This window comes from Meriones unguiculatus, chromosome 1 (genome assembly GCF_030254825.1).
Source record: "Meriones unguiculatus strain TT.TT164.6M chromosome 1, Bangor_MerUng_6.1, whole genome shotgun sequence".
NCBI classification, from domain to species: domain Eukaryota; kingdom Metazoa; phylum Chordata; class Mammalia; order Rodentia; family Muridae; genus Meriones; species Meriones unguiculatus.
The window spans coordinates 29,636,091-29,650,129 of NC_083349.1; the positions used below are offsets into that span (position 1 = coordinate 29,636,091).

The window sequence follows — 14,039 nt, forward strand, 5'->3', positions numbered from 1 at the left end:
CACATGCTACTATGGCGACACTGGTGTGGATGCAGCAAATTAAAAACAAGGAAATCCGGAGATCTGCAGGCAAATGGTAGGAACTAGAAAAGATCATCCTGCGTGAGGTATCCCAGAAGCAGAAAGACACACAGGGCATATACTCATGTATAAGTGGATTTTAGACATATAATATAGGATAAACATACTAAAATCTGTACACATATGAAAGCTAATCAAGAAGGAGGACCCTGGGTAAGATGCTGAATCCTCATTCAGAAAGGCAAACCGGATGGACATTGGAAGATAGAGGAAACGGGGGAAAAAATCTAAACTTTTATATAAAGCAGTCATTTCTACTTTAAATCCTTGGAATGCATGTCCACTCATTAAGCTGGCTGAAGTGGAGGGGGAGGGAGAAAGAGGAAGAATCGAAACTCTCTGCCTCCAGGTCAGTGAGGGAAATCCTGTCACTATCAACTAACTGGTCTGGCAACCACAAAGCTGGATCAGCGTCCAGTGGAAATGCAAGCAAAGCTTCTCCTGGAGTAAAACATCGGGTCCTTTCCACTGCTGGTTAGTAGGTCTTTTTATTTTATTAGAGGTTTAAAAGTAAATTTTATTTTTAAATGTTTTTAAAGGACTTATACTTTGTTCTGTGATATATGATTGATAGCATTAATTATGGTTTAAAATATGACGAGGAGATGAATATTTATAATCTTTACTTTGTAGGTTAAATATTTGAGTCTTTAAAGTTTGATGTGCTCTCTCTACAATTGCTTTTCCTTGGGGATTACAGAGCATGACAGTGGACTGTGAGATATTGAAAGACAAACACCATCTTCTTTAAAAAGCCTCAGTGGTTTTTTAAACCCAGCACTAAGCGAGGCAGAGGCAGAAGGATCTCTGTGAGTTTGAGGTTAGCCTGGTGTACAAAGGCTACACAGAGAAACCCGGTCTTGAAAAACCAAAATTAAACAAACAAACAAAAAGCGTTAGTGGTATAAACAGGAGCATTGTCTGTTTTTCAAAGCCCTTGTAAACTTGTAAAACAAATATTCTACCACATCCTTGAAAGTTTCTCCGGATCTAGCAGAAGCACAGACGACATGAGAACAAGTACGAATCACAGGGGATGAAGTGGCATGGGGAGAGCACACACTGGGGCTGGAAACGCTGAGCAGTTCCACAGGAGCACAGGAGCAGCTCTGAGGGGAAGATGAAACTGAAAACAGAGCTCAGCAGGAGTGGAGTGATGTAATGTGTAGCTCTGCTGAGCTGCCTGCAGAGAGAAGGCAACAGCCCTTGTCAAGGAATCAAGTTCACTCTTTTCTTCATGCACAGGACCAGGAGGCATAGAAAGAGCTGGAGCAGGCCCCACAGAGAAAGGGTGACTCCTAGACTGAAGCCAGGCTTACAGCTCTGGGGGCTAGGCAAGTAGAGCGAAATGAGCAGAAAGAAATTGTGCAGTTTTAGTATGAAGAAAAACCAGGACTACATATAGTGAGTTAGTACGCAGAGTAAAAGGCTTACTGTTTAGTCTCTTAAAGACAGTAATTAATGCCATCAGCTCCACCCACTGTTTAGAGGTTTCTTGCATGGGGAAAGAGTCTTAATGACCATCAGTGTTTAAAGCAGCCAGACCTGAGGTAGAGCCAACTATAAACAGCAGCACTGCAGGAGAACAGGACTGATCTGGTTCTGGGAGGGTTAAAGAAGCCTTAGTTTCAGGGTCAATTCTCTCAAGGACTTTGGATCAGCTTTCCTAGGAGGTTGGCAAATTATAAAGACTATAATTAAGTTGCGGTTATTTTTCCAAAGAGATGAATCTAATTTACATCTCCAAGGAGTTTTTGAAAATCACTTAGGGTTTTTAAAACCCCAGTAATCCACCCTGAGAGCACAGCACAACATAGGTCCCTTTCTTTTCACATTTTTCAGGATGCATTAGGATGGCCAAAGAGGCCAGTCAGAAGTATGATACTTTGCTGCCTTCTCCTCCAAGTTAAACTCTTCTCCAAAAGTCAGTTTCTCGTCTCCTGCTCCATCACTATCCTGTCCTGAGCTATCTTCACTGGGAGCCTTTATCAAATGAACAATATGATTTTTAGATCCTGAGGAAGGGGGACAGCAAGGAAGTTCCCTCATGGGCAGCAGGAGCAGAAGCTGGCACCGGCTGCTTATCACTTGCCAGTGCTGTGTAAGCACACTCCAATAGCAAATGCAGCAGGAGGCATGACTTTACCTCCATGCTTAGTGTACTAATCTTTAAAATCTATTCCTATTGTATCCTATATTTCTACATCTAAACTTCTTTGGTCTGGGAACCAGGGGCTGGCTGACTGCACAAAATGGAGAAAATCTGAAAGCTGACTAGTATTTGCCTTAATTCCTCCTTTTGTAAGTACATACTGGATGATCCCAATAACCATTTTTCTGTCCTTAGATTCACTTTGTTCCATACTGAGGGAAATGGCAGCACACAATCACACAAGAATCAACTTAGATTACTCACTTGTCCTAACCTGGCACTCAGTGTGTGTGTGTGTGTGTGTGTGTGTGTGTGTGTGTGTGTGTGTTGTGGGGGGAGGGTTGTCCTGCCACACCTGAGGTGTAAAAATAGTCTCCGTGCCCTGAATAAGGAGCTTACTTTCCTCAGGTCTCTGTTGCAGGAACCAGATGCCAAATATCAGCCTTGACATCCACAGGGTAAACTAAGGTAGGACATGATGTTGGCACTGATCACTCGCCAGACTTTTTCTCTGAGGAAAGAAAGCTTGATTCTCTGGGGCCTGTGAAGTACGTCCCAGGGCTGGTGTAAACCTCTCTTTGGGGACTGAAAAGACTCCCTGGGGCTACAAGAAAGACCCAGGGACCAGAGAAACTTTCTGGGACAGATGAGAAAAAAAAAAGGCGGGGTGGGGGGGGGGAGATTTATAAACACACACACACTTTGTGGAAGAAGGTTATGAGTCTCAGCATCTGCTTTTATACATTGCTAGGTAGAGTCTTTCAGAGGCCTTCTGTGGTAGGCTCCTATCTTATACACACATATATGCATGCATTTGGTGGATGGAGCAAAGAGCCAACAATATTCATTATATACATATATACATACACATTGGGTGCATGGAACAAATTTCCAACAACTTCACACACACACACATATACGTTTGGTGGATGGTGGAGAGAGCAAAGCTCCAACAACTTTGTTCTTTTCTCCCACATCTTATATATCCCAGCATATTCCAGCAAACCTTTCAAGCAGTATCAAACTTACAATATGGTTACATTCTATTTGCCTTTAAGTGAACAATCACAATGAGTATAGTTAGGCAAAAACATGTTTCCCAATACCCTCACCTGATTAAAAGTAGTACATGTTATGGGTGAAAAACAAATTATTCCAGGGACTCACATACATTTGTAACTAAGGAACTTATTATACAGTAACAAAATATAAGCAAGCAAGGTAATTTTTCTCAAGCAGTTTCTCTTACTAACAGTCTACTATTCCTGGTTACAAAGTAGTACTTAATTGTTTTATTATTTATCTTAAAAGTTAATCTTTTAAAAGCCTTAAAAGAATCACAACTGTACTCTTTTTTTCCCCCATCCCCTCTCAATCGCACCCTCCCTCCCTCTTCTTCTCCCATGCCCCTCCCCCAGTCCAAAGATAGGGGAGGTCCTCCTCCCCTTCCATCTGACCATAGTCTATCAGGTCTCATCAGGACTGGCTTCTTTGTCTTCCTCTGTGAACTGGTAAGGCTGCTCCCCCTCAGGTGGAGGTGATCAAAGAGCCAGCCCAGGAGTTCATGTCAGAGACAGTCCCTGTTCCTATTATTGGGAACCCTCTTGGATATTGAGCTACCTTGGGCTACTTCTGTGCAGGGGTTCTAAGTTATCTCCATGCATGGTCCTTGGTTAGAGTATCAGTCTCAGAAAAGACCCCTGTGACCAGATTTTTTGGTTCTGTTGCTCTCCTTGTGGAACTCCTGTTCCCTCCAGTTCTTTCTATCACAATTGTACTCTTATAAAAAACAGTCATTTTTACTTTAACTCCTCAGAGGGCACATTCACCCATTAATGATGGCTGAGGTGGGAGGGGAGGAAGTGGCAGAAGCAAAAGTCTCTGCCTCTGAGACAGTGGGAAAATCCTGCCACAGTCAACTGGTCTGGCAACCACGAAGGTGGACAAGTATCCTGTGGAAACACACGAGCAAACCTGCAGCTAGAATAAAACAGCCCTTTCCACTGTCTACTTAGTAGGTCTTTTTATTTTATTAGAGGTTTAGGGGTAATTCTTCTCTCCTTTTTTATTCTCTTTATATTAATCACTGGTTATTTACTTTGTATCCCAGCCATAGCCCCCTCCTCCTCCAATCCACCTTCTCTCACTCCCTTATCTCCTCCCTGCCCCTTTCTGCCACACCCACGCCAGTGTCGCCATAGTAGCATAAGCTACAGGGCGGGGGATATGATTTCCCCGGAAATAATGCCCCCTGGAAGGTCCCTGGCAAACTCATCCCACTTGGAAAAGAGACGTGTTCTGAGATTTCTACGCTTCTTCAGTTGTGGCTCTGGGGCTGGAATAATGAATTCTTTGATCTTTCCCTGTGACACCTGAAACAGCACAACTAACTTTATAAAGAAATTTATTATTAGTAGATTGTTAAAGGCTTTAATAAAAATAAGTTTAAGGAAAGTAATGAATTAGATTTAGTATTAATAGGCATTAAGAATAGTAAAATAATAATAGGCTCCTTCTTAAGAAATAATAGCATGAGAGGTGCAGCGGGCGGGAGTTTCCCCCTCCCTTCAGTGCCTTGTTCCTAAAAAAGATCATAAATCTTGGGCAGGACATATGGGAGGAGGGTTAACAAAGGTGTAGTTAGATTTTGATATAGAGAAGGACTTTGGCAGGCATCTGACTTAGCTCCTGACTTTCCTCTTCATTGGTTAGCAATAATGAAACTATATTTGAGGTTTCTTTTCCTTTGTTTGCTCTGATCAAAAAGTTTTTAGGCCGAGATTATTTGTGGGTCCTGCTTTATGTTTGATTGCATTTTGAGTTAAAATGTAAACTTTGTATTCTTGGTAAAAGTCTGAATGTTCTGGGAAGTATGCCAATTTTAAGGTGCCTTTTGTGAAATCATTATAAAAATACTAGCTTGATTTCAGTAAAGTTGCAGCAGAGTCAAAACCATCAAGGTGTCTCTGTCTGTCAATTCTTCGACGAAACCGTGTCTTCCTGTCTAAAGCCTTGTTCTCCCGCGGACGACGGGAGCCCGACTGGGCCGGTCCATGGCAGGTGGCGCCCGAACAGGGACCTGGGACAGGTAACTTTCTCTTCTCTTTCTTTTCTTTTATCAAGGCACGGTAAGGCTCTTGTCAGGATACTGCAGGTCCGCTGACAAGGAGGTCAGTTATAGACGAGTAATCAAACATGGGGCAGTCCAAATCAAAGCAAGAAAAAATGTTCCTTTCGGTTTCAAAGCATATGTTAGCAAGTCGAGGCTTTAGAGTTTCAGAAAAAGTCTTAAAGGACTTTCTTGATTTTATTAAGAAGGTCAGCTCTTGGTTCCCGGCGGAAGGCTCCCTGACCTTAGCTGATTGAAAACGAGTGGGTAAAGACATGAGAAAATATGTACAAAAACATGGAGAAGGGGAACTCCCCAGTCATGCTTATCCTCTTTGGCTACAAATGAGAGAATTATTAACTGATAAAACAGATTTTGAAGGTCTGGTTCATAAAACCTCGTCTCTGTCTCTAGATCAGACGAATGAGATGAAACCTATTAATCAGCCCACTAAATCTTATGAAACAAAAAGTAAGCCATCTTTAAAATTTGATTATATTAAACATGAATCCTCCTCCTCGTCTAGTGAAAATGAAAATGATGATTCTTCTGATGGTGATGATCTGGAGGATGAGGCAGCTAAATATGAGCCCTTTGAGGAAAAGGATCATTTTCATGATCAAGACCCTCCTCTGGTGGCTCTGGCCTCTAAAAAGCAAAGAAGGGATAAAGTTAGCAGGAGGAGAAAACCTCTGGCACCTGTTGGTTTTCAGGGAGCGGTGAAAAAAGCTAAAAGAAAAGGAGATCTAACATTCACCTTCCCAGTAGTGGAAGGAATAGATGATGAAAAATCTATTTGGAAACCTCTCTCCTTAAAAATTTTAAAAGAGTTACAAACTACAGTGAAGACTTTAGGGGTCTCCGCTCCTTATACTTTACAGGTGTTGGAGATGGTTGCAAGTAATTGGTTAACCCCACATGACTGGCATCAGACTGCAAAGGCTACCCTGAGTCCTGGAGACTATGTTCTCTGGAGAACTAATTATGAGGATAGATCAAAAATTACTGTTACCCAATTTACAAAGAAAAAAGGGCCAAAACCTGGGCTGGATATGCTGCTGGGTATGGGAAAATATACTACTCCCCAATCTCAAGTAAAAATACCAAAAGAGATCTTGGAGACAATTACATTAAATGCTGTCCAAGCATGGAAAAAGTTGCCACCTCCTGAAACCAAGGGAACTACTTTATCAGAAATTAAGCAGGCAAATGAGGAATCATATCAAGATTTTGTGTCTCGACTTGAGGAAGCAATTAATAGGATGCTACCTCCATCCAAAGGAACAGAAATGCTATTAAAGCAGTTAGCATGGGAAAATGCAAATTCCCTATGCCAGGATCTGATTAGGCCTCTAAAAGGGATGGGGACTATTCAAGATTACGTAAAAGCTTGTGTGGATGCCTCACCAGCAGTCGTGCAAGGCATGGCATATGCTGCAGCTATAAAGGGTCAGACGTATAGCGCCTATGTTAAGAAAACTTATGGAGGAGGGAAAAGAGACTCCTCCAAACCCACATGTTTTAAATGTGAAAGGACAGGGCACATACAAAAGATGTGTCGAGGAGAAGATAAACAGAAGAGGTCAAGGAAAGGTCCTACTCCTGGTATCTGTCCCCGATGTGAGAAGGGGAGACATTCAAAAAGCAAATGCAGATCCAAGTTCCATAAGGATGGAACTGCTCTGACAGAAATAAAGGAGAAAAAGTCAGAGAATGAGACAAAAAACTAAATGAGGGGCAACCTCTCAGCCCCGAAGCAAAAAGAGAGGAAGAAAATTGTGAATCAAAAGGTTCACTTAATCCTGAGGCTCCAGAATTTACTATTCATGATTTGCCTAGGGCCACTCCAGGAAGTGCTGGTCTGGATCTCTCAGTAAATAAAGATACAATCCTCTCATCATGGGATGGAGTATCTCTAATCTCCACCTCTGTTTTAGGGACTTTACCTCAAGGCACAGTTGGGTTAATTATTGGCCGAAGTTCAAATTACAAAAAAAATTTTGAGGTTTTGCCTGGGGTAATAAAATCAAATTTTCAAGGAGAAATAAAAATAATGGTAAAGCCGTTAAAGGAAACTATACAGCTACATAAAGGACAAAAAATAGCTCAATTGTTGTTGTTGCCATATTTAAATTTACCAAATTTAATATTAAAACAGGAAAGACAGCAAGGTCAGTTTGGCTCCTCTGATGTCGTGGCCTGGGTGCAAGACATAGGTTGTGAAAGACCATTTATGACAGTTAAAATAAATGAAAAAATCTACAAGGCCTTATGGATACAGGGGCAAATAAAACTTGTATAGCAGGGAAGGATTGGCCTTCCTCTTGGCCCTGTAAAAGGACTTCTTCCTCTTTACTAGGGCTGGGGTTGGCATCTAATGTGGCTCAAAGTTCTCAAATGTTAAAGTGGAAACTAGAGGGAAAATCAGAAATGATTCAGCCCTATGTTATACCATCCTTGCCATTTTCTTTATGGGGCAGAGATATGATACAAAAGATGAATGTAAAATTGGTTACCTCAGATAATTTAAGCGATCAGCATTTTTCATAGGGGCCACTGAGAGCTCACTTTATGCAGATAAAATTGATTGAAAGTCAAAAGAGCCTGTATGGCTCAATCAGTGGCCCCTAACGGAAAAAAAAATACAGGCTATAAAACAATTGGTAAAAGAACAGCTAGATAAAGGACATATAAAAGAGAACAATAGTCCTTAGAATACTCCAATATTTGTTATTAAAAAGAAATCAGAAAAATGGAGACTTTTACAAGACCTTAGAACTGTTAATGCTACAATGATTAATATGGGGGCATTACAACCTGGCCTCCCCTCTCCTGTAGCAGTCCCTAAGGGATGGGAGATAATAGTAATAGATTTGCAGGATTGTTTTTTCACAATTAAGTTACATCCAGAAGATTGTAAAAGATTTGCTTTTAGTGTTCCATCAGTAAATTTAAAACGTCCATATAGGAGGTATCACTGGAAAGTTTTACCTCAAGGGATAAAAAATAGTCCAACTTTATGTCAAAAGTTTGTAAATAGAGCTTTAAAGAAAGTCAGAAAAAAATATAAAGATGCATATATCATTCATTAAATGGATGATATATTGTTGGCCCATTTCTCCAGGGAAGTTATACAAGAGCTTCTCGCTTATACTATTGAGCAATTTACTAAATTTGGTTTAATTATAGCTCCAGATAAGGTTCAAAAGAATAGGCCATTAAGTTATTTGGGTCAATTAATTTATGATGATTATATAAGTTCTCAAAAGATATCAGGCTGGATAAGTTACAAACATTAAATGACTTCCAAAAATTATTAGGCAATATTAATTGGGTTAGGCCTTATTTAAAATTGACCACAGGAGAACTGAGTCCTTTGTTTCAGTTGTTACAGGGGGACTCCAATCCAAAGTCTCCCAGAAATTTGACTCCTGAGGCTATTAAAGCCTTGGCTTTGGTGAAAGAACAATTAAATAAAACAAAGGTTAAACAAATAGCTTATAATCAAGAATGGGATTTAATTATTTTCAAAACACCATATACTCCTACAGGATGTTTATGGCAAAATGGAATTTTAGAATGGGTGCATTTACCCCATACTCAAGCAAAAATGCTTGCTTCCTATCCATATATGTGTTCCTTAATTATAAGCAAAGAAAGGATGAGATCAAAAAAATTTTTTAAAAAAATACATAATATAATTGTTCCATATAATAAAAAACAAACAGATATATTATTAATAAAAGATAAAGACTGGGGAATAGCGTTGCAGGGCTATTCAGGACAAATTAAATATCATTACCCCCGACATCCCTTAATAGAATTTTTTAAAGAAACAGAGGTAATTTTTCCAAGAAAATGTTCTTTACAGCCTATAGATTGCGCTCTTTGCATTTTCATAGATGGTTCCTCTAACGGAAGGTTTACAGTTTATGTCCCAGGCAGAGAACCGCTAATAAGACAAGATGTACAGACTTCTGCTCAAAATGCAGAGATTAAAGCGGTTATTTTGGCTTTTCAAACCTTCTCAGAAAAATTTAATCTTTATACAGATTCAAGATATGTAGCTAGCCTTTTTCCCGTAATAGAAAGTGCTCTTTTGTCGGGGCATTCTCAAATTATTCATTTGCTTCAAGATTTACAAATTTGAATTAAAAATAAGACAGAAAAAATTTTTATAGGCCACATTAGAGGGCACTCAAAATTACCTGGTCCATTAAGTCAAGAAAACTATATGGCAGATGCCTTAACAAGAGGAATAGTAATAAATATATTAGAAGCTCAAGAAAGCCATGCTTTACATCATCAAAATGCATTAGCCCTTAAAAGGCTATTTCATATTACAAGAGAACAGGCAAGACAAATTGTAAAAAATTGTGGTGATTGTCCTCAGGTGTACCATCCATTAAAAATGGGGGTTAATCCTAGAGGACTTAAAGCTCTATCATTATGGCAGATGGATGTTACTCATGTTCCAGAGTTTAAAAAATTAGCATATGTCCACGTTACTGTGGACACATATTCTCATATGATATTTGCCTCAGCAAGAACAGGAGAGACAGTTAAGGACGTCATTCAACATCTAATCCAATGCTTTACAACTATGGGATGTCCAAAAAAAAAATAAAAACTAATAATGCTCCAGCATATACATCAAAAGCCCTTACAGTATTCTTACAGAGCTGGAACATAAAGCATGTGACAGGTATATTATATAATCCCCGAGGACAGGCAATTATTGAAAGAACACATCAAACATTAAAAAATCAAATTATCAGACTTAAACAAGCTCACACTTATTTCTCGCCTGGTCATTTGCTGAGCCATTCATTGTTTGTATTAAACCATTTAAATACTGATGAGCAGGGCAATACTCCTGCTATAAAACATTGGTCTGGGCTTAAAAATAAACAACTTCCACAAGTATATTGGAAGGATTTGTTATCCGGATCCTGGAAGGGACCGGATGCTCTAATTTCCTCTGGAAGGGGATATGCATGTGTGTTTCCACAGGATGCCGACTCCCCCATCTGGATCCCAGATAGACTCATCCAGCCGGCTAATATCGAGACGGCAACAAAAAAGACAAAAACAAAAAAGAAAAAAAATAAAAGCGAAGCTACAAAAACTCTCGTTGATGCCCAAAAAAATGACAACATGGACACAACTAAAACACCTGATAAAAAAAGCAGAGAAATTGGTAAAGGCTCAACAAAAGCCTAAAACCCCTAAATTTATATTTCTGGCTGTATTGTCATTACTTATGTGTCAAAATGCTGTTGTGCATAGTAAAAGTTATTGGGCTTATGTACCAAAACCACCCCTTATACACGCTGTGGGTTAAATGGATCCAGATTATATAAAAGTACTAACTAATGATACTAAACTTCTCGGAGGTTTCCAGAATTATGAGGAAAGAATAAATAGCTCAGCTTATTTAAATTTTGAGGACAAAACTGATTCGCTCCCCATTTGCATTGCCCTAAAAGGATCTCCACCATATGATTGTCTGCCTATAAATTATCAAACTTTTCTTACAAATGCTCCTGATTTGACAGTTAAAGGCAAAAAAAAAAAAAAATGATAAAAGATTAATGTGGGAGCTTCAAATTTCTACTTTGGGGTACCTTAATTATAATGTAACTTTTAAAAAGGCTCCTTTTATGCCTCTCCCTCTTTGTGCAGAGAAATTTAGAGATAAAGATGAATTTTAAAAAAGTAGCCTTACAGGTGCCCCTAAATGGTTAAACTGTGGCTTCCCTCAGGCTACAGCTAAATATGTGCCTGTAGGGACCCATATGGAGGTTTGAGATTTTTCAATTGTTTCAGGTAATTATGATTATACTGAATATTTAAAGAATAATTCAGATAAGTTCAATGGATATATCCCTCCAGGATTGGGACAAAAAGTACAAAGATGGTTTTCACCTGGTTATGTGGAACCTATTTGGGTCTCTAGAGATCCTAAGACCAATGCTACAGTTTCACATCATGAGTTGTTTAGATTGGCAGCTAGTGCCAATATGATTTTACAAAAAAGGCCTAAAAGAAAAAATTCTGTGCCTTTGGCAACCAGGGCATGTGTTGCTTATCCTTTTGCTCTTCTTATGGGATATACTTCTCAAATTAATATAATTCATGTTAAAAATTCTTATAAAATTCATTATATAGCTTACAGGGTTACTAATTGTATTGATTCTAGTTTGGATAAGAACATTGCTGTTATGATTTTAGTTAAGAGACCTGCTTATGTTATGCTTCCTGTTGATTTACAAAAAAAAAAAAATGGTATAAAAATACTGCTTTAAAGACTTTAAAAAAGCTAAGTAAATTGATTAGGCCTAAGAGATTTGTTGCAACACTTATATTAGGGATTTCAACATTAATTGCAATTTTGACCACCTTTGCTGTTGCTACTACAGCGTTAGTTCAAGAGATACATACAACAAATTTTATTAATGAGATAAATAAAAATATTTCTTTAGCCCTTTTAAAACAATTTATTATAGATAAAAAGTTAAAATCCAAGATAAATGCGCTGGAGAAAGCAGTTTTAGCCTTGGGACAAGATATGGTTAATATTAGGACGAGGATGGAAACTCGATGCCATGCTGCCTTCTCATATATTTGTGTTACACCTTTACCATACAATGCTTCTGACCAATAAAAAAAGGTAAAAAATCATTTACAAGGAGTTTAAAAAGATACGAATATTACTCATAATTTAGATAGTTTGCAAAAAAATATAACAGCTATTAGCAAGGCTCATTTGGATGAAGCAAGTTTGAGTTCCTTAGCTTTTGATTTAGAGTCAGAAATTAAAAATTTAAATCCTTTAAATTGGATTCATTATTTAGTGATGATAGGGGCCCTGATTTTATTATTTTTATTGGTTGTGCTCCTGTTTCCTTGTCTTTTTAAATTACTGCTCCACTCCATCCGCACTGTAGAGCGAAATTTGTTTAAATTGCGTCTTAAAAACAAAAAAGGGGGAGATGCCACACCCACGCCAGTGTCGCCATAGTAGCATAAGCTACAGGGCAGGGGATATGATTTCCCTGAAAATAATGCCCCCTGGAAGGTCCCTGGCAAACTCATCCCACTTGGAAAAGAGACATGTTCTGAGATTTCTACGCTTCTTCAGTTGTGGCTCTAGGGCTGAAATAATAAATTCTTTGATCTTTCCCTGTGACACCTAAAACAGCACAACTAACTTTATAAAGAAATTTATTATTAGTAGATTGTTAAAGGCTTTAATAAAAATAAGTTTTAAAAAAGTAATAAATTAGATTTAGTATTAATAGACATTAAAAATAGTAAAATAATAATAGGCTCCTTCTTAAAAAATAATAACATGAGAGGTACAGCTGGCGGGAGTTTTCCCCTCCCTTCAGTGCCTTGTTCCTAAAAAAGATCATAAATCTTGGGCAGGACATATGGGAGGAGGGTTAACAAAGGTGTAGTTAGATTTTGATATAGAGAAGGACTTTGGCAGACATCTGACTTAGCTCCTGACTTTCCTCTTCATTGGTTAGCAATAATAAAACTATATTTGAGGATTCTTTTCCTTTGTTTGCTCTAATCAAAAAGTTTTTAGGCCAAGATTATTTGTGGGTACTGCTTTATGTTTGATTGCATTTTGAGTTAAAATGTAAACTTTATATTCTTGGTAAAAGTCTAAATGTTCTGGAAAATATGCAAATTTTAAGGTGCCTTTTGTAAAATCATTATAAAATACTAGCTTGATTTCAGTAAAGTTGCAGCAGAGTCAAAACCATCAAGGTGTCTCTGTCTGTCAATTCTTCGCCAAAACCGTGTCTTCCTGTCTAAAGCCTTGTTCTCCCGCGGACGACGGGAGCCCGACTGGGCCGGTCCGTGACACCTTTCCAAGTCCACTGATAGGGGAAGTCCTCATCTTCTTCTTTCTGACCCTAGTTTATCAGGTGTCTTCATGACTGGCTGCCATGTCCTCCTCTGTGGCCTAGCAAGGCCACTTTTCCCTCAGTGCGGGGGTAGGGGGAGGAGGTCAAAGAGCCAGCCATTGAGCTCATGTCAGAAATAGTCTCTGTTCCCCTTATTAGGGAAACCCACTTAGATACTGAGCTACCATGGGCTACATCTGAGCAGGAGTTCTAGGTTATATCCATACATGGTCCTTGGTCAGAGAAACAGTCTCATAGAGGACTCCTGTGTCCTGATATATTTGGTCCTTGTGGAGCTCCTGTCCTCTCTGAGTCATACTAACTCCCCTTTCTTTCATTTGATTCCCTGTACTCTGCCCAAGGTTTGGTTATGAGTCTCAGCATCTGCTTTTATACACTGCTAGGTAGAGTCTTTCAGAGGCCTTCTGTGGTAGGCTCCTGTCTTATTTCTTGTTTTCTCCTACTTCCAATGTCCATCCCATTTGACTTTGACCTTCTAAGTTAGGATTGATCATCTTACCCTGGGTCCTCCTTCTTGTTTAGCTTTTTTAAGTGTATAGATTTTAGTATGTTTATCCTATCTTATAGGTCTAGTACCCACTTATAAGTGAGTATATATTGTGTGTGTCTTTCTGCTTCTGAGATACCTCACTCAGGATGATCTTTTCTAGTTCCCACCATTTGCCTGCAGATTTCATGATTTCCTTGTTTTTAATTGCTGAGTAGTATTCCATTGTGTAAAAGTACTACAATTTCTATACCCATTCCTCCGTTG

General features: G+C 38.9%; 1 protein-coding gene across 4 annotated transcripts in view; it reads left to right on the plus strand.

Moving 5' to 3' along the window:
• The first annotated feature begins 376 nt into the window (after positions 1 to 376).
• The window catches only part of LOC110564603 (membrane-spanning 4-domains subfamily A member 4D-like), a 33,106-nt gene continuing 19,443 nt past the window's right edge, over positions 377 to 14,039 (plus strand). The window contains exons 1-2 of one of the 4 annotated variants that reach the window (XM_060386819.1): positions 377 to 555; positions 2,642 to 2,701. The gene's annotated coding sequence lies outside the window, so the exon portion shown is untranslated. The remainder of the gene's footprint in view (positions 556 to 2,641; positions 2,702 to 14,039) is intronic. The other 3 variants (XM_060386812.1, XM_060386825.1, XM_060386821.1) reach the window with 3 other exon arrangements.